Source organism: Bufo gargarizans, chromosome 5 (assembly GCF_014858855.1).
Source record: "Bufo gargarizans isolate SCDJY-AF-19 chromosome 5, ASM1485885v1, whole genome shotgun sequence".
Classification (NCBI taxonomy): domain Eukaryota; kingdom Metazoa; phylum Chordata; class Amphibia; order Anura; family Bufonidae; genus Bufo; species Bufo gargarizans.
Window position 1 is genome coordinate 81,919,218 of NC_058084.1, and position 21,086 is coordinate 81,940,303.

At 41.8% G+C, this 21,086-nt stretch overlaps 1 protein-coding gene across 1 annotated transcript in view; it reads right to left on the reverse strand.

The window, feature by feature from the left end:
- The window catches only part of TRIQK (triple QxxK/R motif containing), a 136,903-nt gene that overhangs the window by 100,080 nt on the left and 15,737 nt on the right, over positions 1-21,086 (reverse strand). Inside the window, exon 2 of the mRNA XM_044294335.1 lies at positions 9,539-9,594. The gene's annotated coding sequence lies outside the window, so the exon portion shown is untranslated. The remainder of the gene's footprint in view (positions 1-9,538; positions 9,595-21,086) is intronic.

The window sequence follows — 21,086 nt, forward strand, 5'->3', positions numbered from 1 at the left end:
TAGGGAACCTCTGAACACTGCCAGTCCAGGTCGTGGGAAGCTTTCAGAGTGGCTAAATCTGCAGGTGAAATGTTGATAGGGAGGGCCTGAGATTTCGAGCTATTAATCTTGTAATACGAGAGGGAGCTATAGTGAGAGATCACATCGAATGTGGCCGAGAGGGATTGTGAGGGGTTTGTCAACGTGAGAATGATGTCATCAGCGTATAGGGTAATTGTGTGGGCTCTATTACCAACTACGATAGCTTCTGTTTTAATGGTTTATGGATTAGACACATTGCAGACATACATTTATTTATTTTTCCAGTATTTTTCCAGTAATACCAAATTTTTTATTTATACTTAAGATATTGTTTAGTGTGTTTTATTGTAATTTTGTTTAACAAATTTTATTACACAAACTGGTAAAAGCACTTATTTGCTGTGGTCACTATTGACCATGACCTCTAAGGGGTTAAACAACTAGGATCGGAGTTGTCTGCAGTGCCAGCTGTTGAAGCGCAGAACAGATTGCATATTACAGCCCACACCTATTGCTGATGATGCGTGCGCAGTATCTGTGACGTGCATGTAGAGAACTGTAAAGGAACTAACTCCTGATGAAACTATATAGTGTAGGCATGCTCAACCTGTGGCCCTCCAGCTGTTGCAAAACAACAACTCCCATCATTCCCTACTGCCATCATCCTACAGAAGGGCATCGTGGGAGTTGTAGTTTTACAACAGCTGGAGGGCCGCAGGTTGAGCATCCCTGATATAGTGCATGGCAAAAGGGGTTAAAAAATAAAACAAAACACAGCAAAAGGTTATCCAAATGTGCACCTCTTTGAGGACACTATGCTTGAGTGAATCGACCTTCGGATAATAGATCTGAAGTCGATTCGTTGGAAAAACCTTAGTTTTCAATGCATTAAAATGTATTGGCTCCGTGTTGGCAAAGTTCGTATCACCCGAAGTCGCATGAGACATCAGTGAATTATCTGCGTATTTTAAAACAGTTTAAAAGAGAAATCGAAAGTGGGCTCTGGTACCGAGGTACCCGACAGTACCAAAGCCCATTTCGGATTTCTATTTTAAACTGTTTTAAAATACGCAGATAGGAATATAGCAATAATTCACGGAAGTCTTGCGCAACTTCAGGCGATACAAACGTTGCCTACATGGAGTCAATACATTTTAATGCTGTACTGAAACAGCATTAGAAAGAAGGTTTTGAATGAACTGAATTTGGATCTATGATCCGAAGCTTGATTCTCTCAAGCCATCCCTATGTATTTTGATCCTCTTTTTGGAGGAGCCCTCCCCTCTAGAAAACTATTCTTTGCTGCAATTTTGGGTGGTCGTCTCAGGGTTTGTATATACAGGTGAAACTCGAAAAATGATGTGCAAAGTTCATTTATTTCAGTAATTCAACTTAAAAAGTGAAACTAATATACGAGATAGACTCATTACATGCAAAGCGAGATATCTCAAGCCTTTATTTGTTATAATTTGGATGATTATGGCTTACAGCTTATAAAACCCTAAAGTCACAATTTTGAGGTACCGTTTGCTCAGGGGGTCTGGACTAATTAGCTGACTAGAGTGTGACACTTTGAGCCTAGGATATTGAACCTTTTCACAAAATTCTAATTTTCAGTTGCATTACAGAAATGAATGAACTTTTGCACGATATTCTAATTTTTCGAGTTTCACCTGTACTTTCACATTGATCCAATATAATTTATTTTCTTTATGTTAAGAAAAATAAATGTACCGTAAGTAATTATTTTAATAGATTTACCAAATCACATTATCTACAAATGTACATCTTTAGCTGCTGCTTCCAACCTTTGGAAATGTCACATCATGCAGGTTCTCATCTATTTGTGTGACAGTCGGAGACTTTGAACTGCGAGAAGCTCAGTACTTGGCACATTCTCTCCATCTATGGGAAGGAAGCGGGACTGGCGTATAGATAGCTCCTGTGCACAGTGTATATTCGAGGGATTCTTGAACCCCTGGCATAGTCCTTCATATAAGGCTATGTTTAAGAGTCACACCTGGATCCCCATCGTCTTTTCCACACGGACATTTAAACACGATAAAATAACAATACTGAGAGATATGAAAAACAAGCTTGATTCATCCAGGGCAGGGATGCCCAACCTGCGCCCCTCCAGCTGTTGCAAAACTACAAGTCCCAGCATGCCTGGACAGCCTACAGAAATTAGGGCATGCTGGGAGTTGTACTTTTGCAACAGCTGAAGGGCTGCAGGTTGAGCATGCCTGATCTACGGTTAATAGTGAGATGCACAAGATGATCGCTCCTAAAACTCAATGACTGGGGAATGTAATATGACACACACACACAATACTGCACATGTAAATCACAATGTAAGGACACATATTTGGGCAGCTTCAAAGTCACAGCTTTAGATCTTATGCGTAGACAAGTCATAATCACACAGTCTGACCTCCAACAATGAGATTAAACAAAACACACCCCTCAGCACAGGGCATTATGGAAGGATTTTTTATAAATTATATAGCGCATCCCTCATCAAAATGATATAGAATTTTTATTATACAGAAATATGCCTATATTAGACAACTTTCACACTAGAGTTAATATTTTCCGGTATTGAGATCCGCCACCAAAGAGGCCACCACCTTTTCCTATAGTGTGCAAGCACGGCCCCCACTGATGGATTGCTGGGTGGTCGTAACCATGGAAACGAGCAGTGCATAATGTGATGGAAAAATTAATCAAGCCAGCAAAGGAGGCAATATGGACAATAATAACTAATTAGTAAGTTGCTTCTATTAACTTTCTCTACATGATAAATGCCACATGCTGAAGCGAGACAACCCCTTTAACTGACTCAGGCATTTTTCTAAAATCTTGTATTACACAGCACATGCTGATAAGTCCTGAATATTCATCAGCTCCTCCATCCGCTGCTAATTCAGTTGGAAACAGTGGCAGGCCCCGGAGAAAGCCATGAGCTCCTGAATATCAGGACTCGTTGGGATCCCAGGGAGGTGTTGGAACTGGTGACAGATTCCCTTTAGGCTGCTTTGTCTATTCGCTCAAAATCGATTGGCTTGTCCTGGGAACTGATATATATATATATATCTGAGCAACAGTGAGCTGGACTGGTCAAAACCATCAATGAACAAGTCTACAAGTTCCCCCTATAAGATCATTCAGAGACTGGCAAAGCCTATAGTCACCAACACCAATTTAGAATTCCAAGAAAACCAAAGCACTGGCTCCATCATAAAGTGAAGGCCGCATTAAACTGAATATTTCAGAAAGAATAAGGTCTCTGGCGTTGATATGGGAGATTAACCACGGATTCCTCTATGACTGCACAGCCCGAACAACATGGCTGCCTACAGACTTGGGCCTCTTTCACACGAGCGTAACTGATTGGCTCCAGATGCGTTCAGGGAAACTCGCACAATTTTGCAAGCAAGTTCAGTCAGTTTTGTTTGCGATTGCTTTCAGTTGTTCAGTTTTTTCCACGTGGGTGCGATACGTTTTAATGCATTTTTCACGCACGTAATAAAAAAACTGAAGGTTTACAAACATCTGAACTTGCTTGCAAAATGGTGCAAGTTTCACTGAACGCACCCGGAGCCAATCCGTATAGTTCGTGTGAAAGAGGACTTAAAAGGGAATGTATCACCAATTATTATTTTTTGCCTTTTAAAACCAGATACATAGTGACACATATACTTTTTTTCTAAATCTGTTTTATTTTCTGACTATAGATATAATTATTCTATTTTATGAACAAGATTATGGGGACGGCCATCTTGCCTGAGCTGTTCTTAACGGCATTTAGAAAACTGCTTTACAGCAGTCACCATGGGCCATAAACACGATGGGCAGGAGAGTTCTCTGACTTCTATGGGAGGGTTTTCTAGAAATGCTCTGTGACCTGTGCAGAGGTCAGAAGGGAGAAGATGAGTTGTGATATCATCTATTGTGAATGGTCGATCCCGTGTTACATATACAGTACAGACCAAAAGTTTGGACACACCTTCTCATTCAAAGAGTATTCTTTATTTTCATGACTATGAAAATTGTAGATTTACACTGAAGGCATCAAAACTATGAATTAACACATAGCAAAAAAGTGTGAAACAACTGAAAATATGTCATATTCTAGGTTCTTCAAAGTAGCCACCTTTTGCTTTGATTACTGCTTTGCACACTCTTGGCATTCTCTTGATGAGCTTCAAGAGGTAGTCACCTGAAATGGTTTTCACTTCACAGGTGTGCCCTGTCAGGTTTAATAAGTGGGATTTCTTGCCTTATAAATGGGGTTGGGACCATCAGTTGCCTTGTGGAGAAGTCAGGTGGATACACAGCTGATAGTCCTACTGAATAGACTGTTAGAATTTGTATTATGGCAAGAAAAAAGCAGCTAAGTAAAGAAAAACGAGTGGCCATCATTACTTTAAGAAATGAAGGTCAGTCAGTCTGAAAAATTGGGAAAACTTTGAAAGTGTCCCCAAGTGCAGTCACAAAAACCATCAAGCACTACAAATAAACTGGCTCACATGCGGACCGCCCCAGGAAAGGAAGATCAAGAGTCACCTCTGCTGCGGAGGATAAGTTCATCCGAGTCACCAGCCTCAGAAGTCGCAGGTTAACAGCAGCTCAGATTAGAGACCAGGTCAAAGCCACATAGAGTTCTAGCAGCAGACACATCTCTAGAACAACTGTTAAGAGGAGACTGTGTGAATCAGACCTTCATGGTAGAATATCTGCTAGGAAACCACTGATAAGGACAGGCAACAAGCAGAAGAGACTTGTTTGGGCTAAAGAACACAAGGAATGGACATTAGACCAGTGGAAATCTGTGCTTTGGTCTGATGAGTCCAAATTTGAGATCTTTGGTTCCAACCACCGTATCTTTGTGCGACGCAGAAAAGGTGAATGGATAGACATGCCTGGTTCCCACCGTGAAGCATGGAGGAGGTGGTGTAATGGTGTGGGGGTGCTTTGCTGGTGACACTGTTGGGGATTTATTCAAAATTGAAGCATACTGAACCAGCATGGCTACTACAGCATCTTGCAGCGGCATGCTATTCCATCCGGTTTGCATTTAGTTGGACCATCATTTATTTTTCAACAGGACAATGACCCCAAACACACCTCCAGGCTGTGTAAGGGCTATTTGACCATGAAGGAGAGTGATGGGGTGCTGCGCCAGAAGACCTGGCCTCCACAGTCACCGGACCTGAACCCAATCGAGATGGTTTGGGGTGAGATGGACCGCAGAGTGAAGGCAAAAGGGCCAATAAGTGCTAAGCATCTCTGGGAACTCCTTCAAGACTGTTGGAAGACCATTTCAGGTGACTACCTCTTGAAGCTCATCAAGAGAATGCCGAGAGTGTGCAAAGCAGTAATCAAAGCAAAAGGTGGCAACTTTGAAGAACCAAGAATATGACATATTTTCAGTTTGACACTTTTTTGTTATGTATATGATTCCACATGTGTTAATTCATCGTTTTGATGCCTTCGGTGTGAATCTACAATTTTCATAGTCATGAAAATAAAGAAAACTCTTTGAATGAGAAGGTGTGTCCAAACTTTTGGTCTGTACTGTACATATATATATTGTAATCCCTCACAGGCAGGGCCTCTCTCCTTCTGTACCAGTTTGTAACTCGTCTTGTTCATGCTTAGTGCATGTATAGCGCCATGAAATGAATGGCGCTTTAATGATAATAATATTAATAATAATTATAATGTAATGATATGCAGATAACTGCAGTAAAGTGATCTGTACAGATCAAGGGTGGCGCTTTTTATTAGGCTTATTGGCCTGAGCGAAAAGTGTAGAAGTTTATGTGTTTTCAAAAAAAAATATAGATAGACATAAAAAAAAGAATAACCATAAAAAATTATTTAAGATATGTTTTTAACATGAAAAAATTATTTAAATAGTCATTTTCTGAGGACACATTTTCTTTAGGTGTGGGTGCATTCAAATAAATAAGGAAGATAAAAATCTGTAAAAATACATGGCATCTGTGATGTGTCTTTAGTGTCAAGAGCATTTCCAAATTTATACGCCAACATTTTTAAAAATTCATAGTGAAGGGAGTATACCAGTTGACATTTTTACCATACAGAAATGTACTGTAGGTATATAGAAAAGTTACCTGCTATACACATTGTTCACTCTATTACAGTGGAAAGTTGTATCCAGTGATGCCCTGGTGGATGCCAGTGACTTCTATGTCCCTACAGGGACACTGGAAAGAATACATGCTATGGCATAGGTTACCATAATGAAAGCCGTGGGCTTTCAGGAGCTTCCAAGAGTGTGACCATCTTGCTTTTGGGACATCATAGCTCTCTGTGATCAGCTTGTTTTTGGGACTTCTGCAATCTAAGGTCTCATACACAAGGCTATACTCAGGATGCACACAGTATATTTTGGATCCTGAATATGGTGACAATAACCCGCTATAGTCTCTACCTCCATGTGTCTCTTTTTTCTACATAGAGGATTTTTTTCCTCATTTCACGAGAAACAGGAATTTACCACATTACTGTGGAGGTGCATGAGCAATAAAAAGGTCAGATTCACACAAGACAGTTTGGTATCTTGGATATCCAAACCCTGGAGTAGATCCTAGCTGGAGTAGAAGTAGAAAAAAGACAATTTCTCACACGGCAGATTTGTTGCAGAAATTTCCGTGACTTAAAGTCAGTTCCATTTATCTGAATAAGATTGTTTTGACAGCAAGTACATGACTTTGTGCAAACTCTATTCAGATGAATGGATAGTCACTGACATGTTTGCCTTTTGTGAATTTACTCTTAGAATTTTTCTTAATTTTGCATCTGATCCTTATTCTCGCTAAAATAATATAAGCATCAAAAATGGCACTGTGTGTACCTGGTGTAAGAAAGTGTCCAATTAAAGAAAACCTGTCACCACAAAATGCAGTACAATCTGCAGGCTGTGTGTTATAGAGCAGGAGGAGCGGAGCAGATTGATATTTCGTTCTGTGAAAAACTAGCAATTTAGACAATTAAACCTCTGCTCCTTATGAATTTGAGACCAACCTAGTGCGCAACTATCAGTGACTGACAGCTATCTCTGTATATAAAACTTGCACAGAAAATGCCATCAGTGTTAATACCTCTCTGTGAACAGCTATAAATGACCTGACAGCCATCTATGTATACACACTTAGGCCTCATGCACACGACCGTTGTGTGCATCCGTGGCCGTTGTGCCGTTTTCCGTTTTTTTTCACGGACCCATTGACTTTCAATGGGTCCGTGGAAAAATCGGAAAATGCACCGTTTGGCAGCCGCATCCGTGATCCGTTTTTCCTGGCCGTGAAAAAAATATGACCTGTCCTATTTTTTTCACGGCCAACGGTTCACGGACCCATTCAAGTCAATGGGTCCGTGAAAAATCACGGATGCACACAAGATTGTCATCCGTGTCCGTGATCCGTGTCCGTGATCCGTGTCCGTTTTTTCCTATCATTTCAATGGCAAACTTGACTTAGATTTTTTTTTCATTTTTCATGTCCTTGGATCCTCCAAAAAACAAGGAAGACCCACGGACAAAAAAACGGTCACGGATCACGGACCTACGGACCCCATTTTTGCGGACCTTAAAAAAAAACGGTCGTGTGCATGAGGCCTTACACAGAGAATACTATCAATCACTGATAACACCTCCCCTGTGTACAGATATCAGTGACTGACAGCTATCTCTGTATACACACTTACACAGAGAATACTATCAACCACTGATAACACCTCCCTCGTGTGCAGCTATCAGTGACTGACAGCTATCTCTGTATACACACTTACACAGAGAATACAATCAATCACTGATAACACCTCCCCTGTGTACAGATATCAGTGACTGAAAGCTATCTATGTATACACACTTACACAGGGAATATCATAAATCACTGTCAACAACTGCCCCATCCCCGTGTACAACTGATATCAGAAAGCACATATTTAAATTCACAAATTACAAGTTTTAGGGTGCCTTTATACACAAATCGATAAAAGATGGTCGGTCAGGAGAGGCAGTGATGCCTCCCTGAATACTGTTCAAGGGTACAACTCAAGAAAAATATGGGGGGCAGTATACTCAATAAAACTTCACTATTAATAGCATATAAGAGATAAAACTCGGCCCCTACTAACGTACAACGAGTAGGACGTATATGCCCTTGACCTATTGAGGTGACGGGGCAGTCCCGTCACCTCAATAGGTCAAGGGCATACATGTCTTACTCGTTGTACGTTAGTAGGGTCCGTGTTTTATCTCTTATATGCTATTAAAAGTGAAGTTTTATTGAGTATACTGCCCCCCATATTTTTCTTGCCTTCATACACAGCTGACTTGTTACATAATTTTAGAAATTTAAAATCAGTTCCATTCATGTGAATAGGGTTTGTCTGGTATGCATGTAGATTTCTGTGAGCCCCATTTAGACAGAGAACAGCTTTTCAGTTGCAGAAATTTCTGCAACTAAATCTGCCATGTGTGAAGGCATCCTTACTGAATGATTTCCCTTAAAACTATATGTCAATCTGCAAATTTCCTCCTGCTCTATAACCTGCTGCCTGGAGACCGCACTGCATTTAATAGTGACAGGTTCTCTTTCAGTACCTAATTTCTATGGAGGCAGTGGCGTACCTCCGATGCAGCCTGACCACGCAGCTGCTATAGGACTCGTGATGGAATGGGTTCTGGGCTTGGACCAATGGATCTGCCCCCTAACTACACTTAATGCCTCGGCTCCCGACCTGGGCCTTGCCTTCTTGCGCCCTGGTACCCCTGTGCTCGGGCCCCCTTCCTTACCCAGCCCATCAGTCTGACAGACTTTAACTCCATAGCAGCCACTGCTCAAGTCCCAAAAAGCACTGTCTCTCTATTTCTGCTGGGCGCCCAGGTAGCTGCGCAATGATCTGCAGACTGTCACGTCACTCATCTGCCAGCACATGCCTGATTGGACCTGACACGTGACACCAGGGCCGTGGTCTGCAGTGTGTCCTGGGCCCTGACTGTTGCCCTCTACCACAGTAACAGGCTAAAGTGGCACCCAAGCTGAAGAGGAGTAGAGAAGAGCATTTACAAGTATGTTTTTGGCTCTCAAGTTTAAAAAAAAGGTCATGGGGAGCTGGAGATAGAGAGGCTTGGATGGTGGGGAATAGTGGTGGACTTGTTAAAATAGAGCAAAAGAAAAAAAAAAAAAAGGGGGGGGAGAGGGGGGCGGCAGGTACCAGAGATGGTTATGGGAGGAGCTAGGGATGGGGCCCAATAATTTCGATGTACACCTCTTATGGAGGAAATCTTATATTTCCTATACGGTCAACAGCGACTGGAAGTGTTTTGGCATTTTTATATTGTGATGCAGACTCACGCAATAAATTCTAAAGTTGGGTTCTTTCTTTGAGAAGTTTGAAGTTGATGTTTATCAGAGCTCGCAGTTGCCTTAGACAGTTTACAGCACATTTGAGACACATTAAAGAGAATTAAAGCACTTACCTAAATTGTGTTGCTTTCCTCAGCGCAGGTTATATAAAGGAACGATCCATAAAGCACTATTAAAAAAAGAATGTTGATGTGAGACTTACAAAGTAGCAGTCAGATGTCACAAAGCCGACATTCACTGGATACCTTCTATTTGTACATGGTTCTTACATATACATTGTGTCTTAAAGGGTAACTGTCAAGTTTTCATAAAATTTTTTAGCATATGTTACTGCTGCAGCAGCATTATGCATAAAGCAATCTTTATTTTTTTCACATACCACTGTTTTCCTCGAGTTTTTCCCTTAGTTGTGGCTGTTTAAAAATTTACAATATGAGGACCTTCTCAAGATGGCTCCTCTGCCGATTCTCTGAGGACAAAACTGCTTTCCCTCACTTCCCATACACACTTGCTGTAGCCAGCATCTCCCTTCCAGCCAATCAGATTGGATTACTGAGAGACACGCCTCCTCACTCTGAAGCCTAATGCAGGCATGCAGTGTGAAGGACCGCCCCTCTGTCTTCTGTTCATACTAAAAGAAAGACAGACAAGCCCTAGCAACGGTCTTTTAAGGGAGCAGTGGAAAGGGACAGAGGACATTAATGAAAGCTGTTATAAGGTAATTACAGATCTTTTGACAATCATCGACAGACTAACTCAGGTATACATGCCTAGCTCTAATAAACTAGCAAATTAAAAAAAATATATGACAGTTACCCTTTAAACAAGACTCGTCAAATAAATGTCATGAAAACAGATTAGAGCTAAATCGTATTCTGCAATAAAAAATAGAGAGAAGCGCTGCATGTAAAATGGAATAAACCACTCTACTGAAGTAAACATTTGGCTAAGGCCTCTTTCAAACGAGTGATATGCGTTCTGGCTGGTAAATAGGGAAGAGTATTTACAAGGGTTTTCCAAGACTTTAATACTGATGACCTATCCTCGGGATAGGTCATCAGTATCTGATCGGCGGAGTTCAACACCCAGGACCCCAACCGATCATCTGTTTGAGAAGGCATTGGTGGTCCTGTGAGCGCCACGGACTTCTCTCAGCTCCCCAAGCACAACACCGTCCATTGTATAGCGGCTGTGCTTGGTATCGCGCTCAGCTCCATTCACTTCTATGGGGCTGAACTGCTCCTAGGCCACGTGACCAATGGATGTGTCATGTCATCACTGGCCTAAGGAAAGCTGAGAGAAGGCCACGGCGCTACTATCTATGGAGCTGTGTGAGGGCTCATTTTTTGTGGGGCAATTTGTAGTTTTTATTAATACTATTTTAGAGTGTGTATGACTTTTTGATAACTTTCTATTAAATTTTTGGGGAGATGAAGAGATAAAAAAAAATAGCAAATCGGACATATTGATATTTTACTTTACGGCGTTCACCGTACGGGATAAATACATTTATATTTCAATAGGTGTTTTGGGACGCAGCAGTGCAAATAATCAATACAGGGAGTGCAGAATTATTAGGCAAATGAGTATTTTGACCACATCATCCTCTTTATGCATGTTGTCTTACTCCAAGCTGTATAGGCTCGAAAGCCTACTACCAATTAAGCATATTAGGTGATGTGCATCTCTGTAATGAGAAGGGGTGTGGTCTAATGACATCAACACCCTATATCAGGTGTGCATAATTATTAGGCAACTTCCTTTCCTTTGGCAAAATGGGTCAAAAGAAGGACTTGACAGGCTCAGAAAAGTCAAAAATAGTGAGATATCTTGCAGAGGGATGCAGCACTCTTAAAATTGCAAAGCTTCTGAAGCGTGATCATCGAACAATCAAGCGTTTCATTCAAAATAGTCAACAGGGTCGCAAGAAGCGTGTGGAAAAACCAAGGCACAAAATAACTGCCCATGAACTGAGAAAAGTCAAGCGTGCAGCTGCCAAGATGCCACTTGCCACCAGTTTGGCCATATTTCAGAGCTGCAACATCACTGGAGTGCCCAAAAGCACAAGGTGTGCAATACTCAGAGACATGGCAAAGGTAAGAAAGGCTGAAAGACGACCACCACTGAACAAGACAAGCTGAAACGTCAAGACTGGGCCAAGAAATATCTCAAGACTGATTTTTCTAAGGTTTTATGGACTGATGAAATGAGAGTGAGTCTTGATGGGCCAGATGGATGGGCCCGTGGCTGGATTGGTAAAGGGCAGAGAGCTCCAGTCCGACTCAGACGCCAGCAAGGTGGAGGTGGAGTACTGGTTTGGGCTGGTATCATCAAAGATCAGCTTGTGGGGCCTTTTCGGGTTGAGGATGGAGTCAAGCTCAACTCCCAGTCCTACTGCCAGTTTCTGGAAGACACCTTCTTCAAGCAGTGGTACAGGAAGAAGTCTGCATCCTTCAAGAAAAACATGATTTTCATGCAGGACAATGCTCCATCACGCGCGTCCAAGTACTCCACAGCGTGGCTGGCAAGAAAGGGTATAAAAGAAGAAAATCTAATGACATGGCCTCCTTGTTCACCTGATCTGAACCCCATTGAGAACCTGTGGTCCATCATCAAATGTGAGATTTACAAGGAGGGAAAACAGTACACCTCTCTGAACAGTGTCTGGGAGGCTGTGGTTGCTGCTGCACGCAATGTTGATGGTGAACAGATCAAAACACTGACAGAATCCATGGATGGCAGGCTTTTGAGTGTCCTTGCAAAGAAAGGTGGCTATATTGGTCACTGATTTGTTTTTGTTTTTGAATGTCAGAAATTTATATTTGTGAATGTTGAGATGTTATATTGGTTTCACTGGTAAAAATAAATAATTGAAATGGGTATATATTTGTTTTTTGTTAAGTTGCCTAATAATTATGTACAGTAATAGTCACCTGCACAAACAGATATCCCCCTAAAATAGCTAAAACTAAAAACAAACTAAAAACTACTTCCAAAAATATTCAGCTTTGATATTAATGAGTTTTTTGGGTTCATTGAAAACATGGTTGTTGTTCAATAATAAAATTAATCCTCAAAAATACAACTTGCCTAATAATTCTGCACTCCCTGTATTTGTTTTATTTTTAATATGTGGAAAGGGGGGTTATTCGATTTTTTTAATTTTTAAAAACTTTTAACCGTTTTTTTTAACCTTTTTGTAAGTCCCCCTAGGGGACGTTTACATGCAATTATTAGATTGCTTCTTTCATAGACTGTATTTATTTAAGAATGCAACCTATGGGAGATTCAATAAATTCCTATGGAGCACTGCCACCTGCAGGCCTCCATAGGAATATACCTAGGTAGGCATGGTGGCCTTGAGCGGGCTCCAGGCTCCTATCTCCAATGAACAGCTTCTCAGATCTCAGCATGGGGAAGTCGTTCGGGCCTCGGGATCGCAGCGCTCCCAGAGAAAGCCCCCTTAACTGCTGTGGTCACAAGTGACCAAGGCATCTAAGGGGTTGAACGTCTGTGATCGATGTTATCGTCCATAGCAGACATTAGCCCTGGGTATTTTTCTGTTCAAGATGGCATTCACACTGTAAGTGTTTTGTGGTCCACAAACTGATACTGGCTGTGTGCACCTCACACCAAGGTGTGGACCCATTGACTTCAATGGGTCCATGGTCCACAGCGAGGTGCAGCCGCATGGATGTGGAAGCACACGGAAGGGAGTACTGAAAAATACTTACATTCATTTGAATGCACCATGAGACAGCAGAAACCTGGTGGCTATAGCGCCCATGAGCAGGCACCATTGTTAAAGACCAGGTTTCCAGGCAAGCAGTGTTTTTGTGTGCAGGAAACTGAACATCTGGCATCAAAAACCATGTAAGTCAATGGTGTTAGATCCGATTTTTTTTAGACACAAAAAAAAAAGTCCAGCATGTTCATTTTCAAAATAATAATCCAGCCGGTTGTATTATTCAAATGGATGTGTTTCCCTGCTCTGCCGGATCTCAAAACCAGAAAGAAAAAACGCAGATGTGAAACTAGCCTTAGTACATAGACACTTGTCTAACTTTATATCAACTATTGTGACAGAACTTTGTGCCAAAACTTTGTTGCATTCTGAGCACACCCCTGTCCAGTAATATTCAGATAAAGGGGTAGCAGACCAACAACTACTCTGTGATAATTAATATAGAGTGAGTGCAATGTTTCGGGCAGTTAACCCTTCATCAGGCTAAAGTCAGGTCTCCATAGGGAACAAACAAGAAGTAGCTAATTTCCAGAAAGGACTAGCAGTGGCCTCTTCCTGATGAAGGGTTAACTACCCAAAACATTGCACTTACACTGTATACCGATTATCAAAAAGTGGTAGTTTACATGGATTTGCACAGACTTATGTAAATAAATTTCTACATTAAGGAAGACCAGCAACATTCGTGTGCCAATCCACCTTTTTATCTGAATGTCAGAAGTGGTGACAAGTCCTCTTTAAGACGGTCTATTGTAGTTATAACACAGTTATGTTTATAGAGCAAAGTTCAGCAAGTTTCTAACATAATGTGTTTCAATGCCTCAACGTTGTCAAAATTTTGGTTTGCTGTCAGTGAATGGAAACATTGTTGTTTACATTCAGACAGTTTCCGGTTTCTCTACTCGATCATGTATAAAGTCATATGGACCTGACTTACTATTTGTATTTATTTGTATAGTGCTTGCGGTATATATTTCACAGTGTAGGGCAAAGACTTCCTATCACTGCCCCCATTGGGACTCACAATCTAAAGTCCAAATGAGCCTATCAGTAGGTATTTGAAGTGTGGGAGGAGACAGGAGTACCCAGAGGAAACCTAGACAAAGAAGGGGAGAACATACAAACTTCATGCTAATGTTGACCTTGTTCGTATTCAAACCCAAGACCCCAGCGCTGCAAGGCAGCAGTGCTAACCACCAATCCACCAGTTATATTAATGAAAATGTACAGCCTGTTAACCCGCAACAACCCCCACCCAATTATTCTGAACAGTGTTGGTGCAGGCAGGAAAGGACAATCCTGTTCTGAACAGGGGCTGTGTGGCTGCTGAGGCGATTGAGGGCTATTTCATAGGCCGTCATTAACCCCTTAAGGACCCGTGCCGTAAATGTACGGCGCAGCTGGACGTGACTTAAGGACCAGCGCCATAAATGTATGGCGCAAGGTCCACCGGGTGCTGAGGCAGGTTCGCGGGGGTATCAGGGCACCATGGCTGCTCTTACGGCAGGCATCCATGCCGGGTAAGAGCAGCATGTTGTCCTTCCACCCCCTGCAGCTCCAAGCGATGAGACTAGCCGGTCAATCAAGACGCCGGAAGCAGAAGGAGGCTGCGAGGCGGGGGGGGGGGGGGGTCATGGGGAGTTCAGCACTTGTCTCCTCTGAGGTAAGGCAGGGGACTCAGTGTTTGGCGTCCCCATCCAGCGCTGCGATTGGCTGGAACAACACTCTAGCCAATAAGCGCTATAGCTGCACAGAAAAGGGCTGAACCTCCCTGCATGCAGCCATTCTAGCTGGTGACTGCATGCAGAGAGGTTCTGTGCTCCTCTGTGCTGTTTGTTCGCTTGCTGGGACTTCTGGTGCACCACCACTGCGATTTGAGCTTTTCCTGCTGAAAGAAGAACATCTGGAATTGATGCACTGATTATTTTTTTCCTTTGCAGCTGTTCCAGATCCTTAAACCACCCTCCATCCCTGTTCCATCCTTTTTTTGTTTACAATTTTCCAGCTCTGCACCCCTTTTTCTGCAAAGTCATGGTGCAACATTTTCCAGGTCAAGTCCCAAATACAGCAAGAAAGGGGTTGACCCAAAAAAGATGCAGGGTCTGTTCCAAAAGGGGAATAAGTAAAGACACTATTTACCACTGCAAAACCTGCCCTGAATTTAAAATCTACCACTCATTCATGGAGTATTAATTTAATTTCATCCATGATGTACCCTGTAGTTTTACCACCTTATATCTGTGATTTAGTCCGCATAGCTTACAGATCCACTTTTCACCAACCACTACATATTCATTTCTATGAGACAACTGTTAGGTCAAAAGTGTCCTTTCCACCCCTTAAAATGTTCGTACGGGGGTTCTCTTTCCAAAATGGGGTCATTTCTTGGAGTTTTTAATTTCTGGGGACCTCAGGAATCTTTTAAATGCGACCTGGCACGTAAAATCAATGTCAGCCAATTAAGGTCAGCAAAATCCATATTTTGCTGTTTGACTCTAGAGCCCTGCTGCGCGCCCCCATACATCATTTTTTTAGCACATATGGGGTGTTGCCGTATTCGGGGGGAAATGGGCAACAAAATCTGGGATGCGTTTTGCCCTGTTACCCTTTGGGAAAAGTGAAAAATGTGGGTGTAAAGCAACTTTTTTGTGAAAAAAAATAAATTTTTACATTTTCACTGCCAAGTGTTTCCTAATTCTAGAGGTCAAAGTGCTCACTACACACCTTGAAAGATTCCTTGAGGGGTGTAGTTGCCAAAATGGGGTCACTTTTTGGGGGTTTCCAATATTCTTATACATTTTAAGATTTGCTTCTAAACTTTTAAGCCTTCTAACGTCTCCCCCCCCCCCCCCCCCCCGAAAAAAAAGTCATTTTCAAAATGATCAAAACATGAAGTAGACATATGGGGAATGCAAAGTAATAACTATTTTTGGAGGTATTACTATCCATTATAAAAGTAGAGAAATTGAAATTTGAAAATTTGAAAATTTTTCCAAAATTATTTGTAAATTTGTTTTTGTTTTTATAAGTAAAAATGAAATATTTTGACTCAAATTTACCACTGTCATAAAGTACAATATGTGACGAGAGAAAAAATCTCAGAATGGTCTGGATGAGTAAAAGTGTTTTAAAGTTATCAGCACATAAAGTGACACGTCAGATTTGCTAAAAATGGCAACCTTTAAGGTGAAAAATGGCAGGGTCCTAAAGGGGTTAAGGCCTCTTGCACACGACCATATGTATTTTGCAGTCCGCTAAAATCAGATCCACAAAAAATACGGATGACATCCGTGTGCATTCTGTATTTTGCGGAACGGAACAGATGACCCTTCATAGAACAGTACTATCCTTGTCTGTAATGCGGACAATAATAGGAAATGTTTGTCGGAATGGAAATACGGATGTACGGAAACGGAATGCGCACAGAGTAACTTTTGTTTTTTTGCAGACCAATTGAAGTGAATGGTTCCACATACAGTCTGCAAAAAAAAAAAAAAGGGTGTGTGCAAGAGGCCTAAGGCTGATAATCTAAGTTTTCAAACAAAACCAAGATTGTGGCACTAGCCCTGCAACATTGCAAGTTGTAGCCATTAGAACTGGGTCCCAGTGAAAGCTCTATATATGTACCTATAGCTTTCACTCCTGACACGATTTCTAATAGCTGCATCTCTCTATCTGCTTTTGGACTTGATTATACTCTTAGATTGTAAGCTTTTAAACATGACCAAGCTCAAAGATATGAAGGGTTAAAGTAGCCCTTTACCCGGTTGTGGTCTCAGACAGTCCGGAGGAGGAGGGCAGTGGGAGACTGCTGATAAGCTGCAGAGAAAGAAAAAAAAGATTCTCTCTCCCTGTTTTACCTGCACATGACCCCAGGGGGAAGGTAACATGGATTTCTCTGCATGTTATCTATTGTACTTCACACATCAATCATGGAGCATACCTGCTCTCTGACTGTCACATATGGGTGCCTTTTGTTCCAGAAAAGAAGTGTGAACATAAGGGCTTATTCATCTAATGAAGCCTCTGTGCTGTTCATTGATGCCATGAACTAGACGTTTAACAACATCTGAATCATTGCGTCAAATACGTTGCACCAAACATTTGTACCCCCCACACACAAACATCAATAAAGTTCCCATTTTACACTGTCCCTGTCCAGTCCATTTCCTGTCTAGTGTAAAATATGCTAACCGCTTCTCTAGCGATACCCATTGCACACTACGAGAATAGCCACCATCAATACGGAGGGATATCTAATATATTTCTGAAACATGGGAAAGAAAATATTTTTTTTCTCCCTGACGCCATAAACAATTATTTTACAAAAAAAAAACAAAAAACAGTAGGACAAACCAGGCCAGACTGGGATCCGGAAGGATGCATGGTTCAGGGGCGGAAATAGTTGTAGTTTTTTTTTTTTAGGTTCCATACAGCTAAATTTAAGCAAGAATAAAAAATGTTTTAACGATGGAACAAACAGGGGGAGAAATGTTACTGGTCTTTAAAGGATAACTGTCACATTTAGACCCTAATTTCAATTTTCATATATGTAGTTACTAATAACATGATATTCCAGAATCAGTTACTATTAGACTGACTTACCCCATATTTAATAAGATTTAGCCCTTAGCAACCAGTCTGCATAAAACTGCAATTTCACTATTCAGTTAAGATGGCCGCCACTGCCCTCACCCTGAGGCTAATCCTACCTGCCCTCACTAGCCAGTAACAGTAGCCCCCCAAAAGTGTCAGTAACCACAGCCCTCCCCCTAAAGGGTTAATCTCCTGCAGCACAAAGGGGTCCTCTTACCACATGTTGCTTTCATGTATACACTGAGCAGACGGCAGATCTCCCTTCCCTGCTCTGCGCTGCTTCGGCTCTGCATTGTCCCAGTCTGCTGAGTGAGGGAGCGTCTGCCAAGTGCAGGGACAGGGAGAAGTGCACACAGCCCAGGCACTGTTATCAGCTGCTGGGGAGGACCTGGCTTTAATCATTTACTTACAGTCCCTGGCTGTCAGTAATCTGACCTTGCAGGCAGCGTGCTTCTGCGTCCTCCGTCCTTCAACAGAGGACGGACCTGCATAGCAACCTGATTTTAAGCAAAGGTAAAAATAGGCAGTACAGAGAACAAAACTGTGGAATTAAGGGGTAATTGAGTACACAGTGAAAAGTTGAAATAGGGCCACCAAGGAGATATTAATCATTCACCACAATCCAATACTCCCCAAAAAAAAAAGATGACAGTTATACTTTAAGGCTAAAGTTAGTTATAAGGGGTTAAATGCACATCGGTTACCCGAGTGGTGCACCAGCTATATTTACATTAAATGTTTATTCAAAATCTACAATTAAAAAAAGTGACATTTTCAGGAAGGTTTTTCCAATTTTGATGTGACTGTTGGGAGTTCAAAGAGGTTGTCTCACAAAGACAACTCCTGTCAATGTATCTTATTAGTGCATGTCATGTGGACATCACAGAGAGGAGTCCCAAAGGGGAGAGCTGCCAACACACAACGGCTTTTGTTCTTCAGACTTGGGTCATGTTTTATACACAACAATCCCCTACAGATTTTGGAAATGGGAAACTGGCTGGGTAGATGTTTAGGTGGGAAGCTTAAAGTCTGAGGTCTTGGTTTAAAACAAATGTCTCTGAGGACAGCTTCACATCTGGGTGATCTATTTTTTTGGGCAAAATGAGTAAGGAATTTTGGCACAATAGAAACAAGGAACGTTCTCCAATATTTCTTTAAACTGTAACTGTTGTTTCGGTTTATCTTTAATATAGTGTAGGGACAGGGGTGTTAAACATTTTTGTAACATACATTATTAGGGAAAAAGGTGTTTCTTTTTACTAGAAAACAGGGTGTAAAGAGCATCCTTAGCAACTCTCTAAATGAGCATTGCTACTGAGAGTCTGTCTTCAGCATTCTACTGAGCGCTGAAGACGACTGTGTGGAACATAGAGGTTTCTCAGCCTGTCTCTTATCTAACTACCCCAGCCTCTCCTTACATCAGCCCTTTCACTGTCCATCCCCCTGCCTGTGACTTTCTGGCAGCTCTGTACATGTTTCTTTTAGCCGCAGTTATAATAATGAAAATGTTCAGCCTCTTTAACCCCCAAAAAGAATACCATGACAATGGCTATATATTATGTACGGCACTGTGCTTGGTGAGCTGTGAGAAGATACTGATGAGCTATGCTGAAGATAGATCATCAGTATTAAAATCTCGGAAAACCGTTTTAAAGATCCCTTTACACTGGTTGAACATCGGCCGAAAAACGATTATCTGCGGGTGTAAAGGTGCCGCCAATTACCTGATGAACGTGCGAATATGATCGTTTGTGCTGCCACCATAACTGTGACATCTAAACCGCCTCTGCTGCTGGCAAATAATAATCCTGTACGGGGACAAGTCATGGCATTAGCGATTGCTCCACCCAATACTGTGGAGGAGATCACTGCATGTAAATTCAGCGGTGTCCTTCACTGATGAGCAGGTGCTTGCCAGGAAAGAACATTACCCTCCTGACAATCGCCTGTTAAATTGTTCAGTATAAAGGGCCTTTATCATGGACACAGACGTGAGAATGAGGTTTTACTTAGGGTCCTTTCACATGGGCAGCTGATTAGACAAACGGAAGTGGTGCTGATGGCATCTTTTTTGTGGGCTTGAAAATGATCATTCGTTCAGAGCACGTCTCCCTATATAAACTGGGGACAGCTGCCTACAAATGCAAACATAATGGGGGCAAACAATCATGTTAACGATCACTTATCCCATATACTTTGTCTGCTAACAATCATTGATTCATCTAAATGGGGCACCAGTCAACAGGCTGTAATGTTGATTATTGTTTGTTACAGGCAGGAAATTGCCTGCCCAAGTAAAAGCAGAATGCAAAAAATCTGGAAAAGACTCCTGGAACAGACAATGACAGTCCTCCTGACTGCCGCACTGCCATGATTGACGGATTTCTATGTACACCCTCTGTATTGTAAGAGTATTTTTAAGCACTGATTAATTCTGTTTTGTGTGATGATGTGCCTTGTAATCTAGTACCCTTCCCCTATTGTGCTGATAAGAACACATTTCTGAGTGATCTCAGAGACATGCGTAATGCACACTGGAGGAGGGGCTGATGGGAATAACTGTGGTCTGCACTAACAATTTATTGGGATTCCACCAGGCACTTTATCCTAGGTAGGATGTAAGTATTGATTTGCCTTATCTCGTGTACACCATGGGGTGTCAGTCAACTAGTAGATTGCCATGTGTTCTAGCATGATCGACAGGATCCCTAACCCATATTTAGGCTGGTGATGTTTTTATTTACTTTTTATTATTCTGTATGTGATTTGTTTGTGTTATCGTATATTTGATCACATTTAGTAAATATATTTATTCACTTAGCCTGCGTAAGCTCATTCATCCTCAAATCTTTTGAATTCACGTTACATTACTCACTCTAATATAGGGAGACATGGCAATGATCCTGTGTGGGCAGGGTAATCAGGATTCTGTCTCTCCTAGGAGTCCTGTCAGGATTCACTCTGCTTTCTACTCAGAAATCCTGCTCTGAACCATTTAAACCTTTATAGTTTAGCACAGAGCTCAGCTTCTTTGCTTCCATTATCTTTTGCTCTCAGATAGTGCCCAAAATCCCCTAACAAGTTCACTTTAAGAGGGGTCATCCAACCTTTTACAATTGAAGACCCATCCTCAAGGTAGGCCATCAGTATCTTATCAGCGGGGGTCTGACACCTGGGACCCCCGCCAATCAGCTGTTCTGCAGTAGCTTCAGCACCAAAACTGCACAGATATGTCCATTGTACAGTGGACGGAGACAGCTACTGCAACATTCCAGGTAATGGCGGCAGAGCTGCGTTATCAGTTCTGTCCACTGCTGATG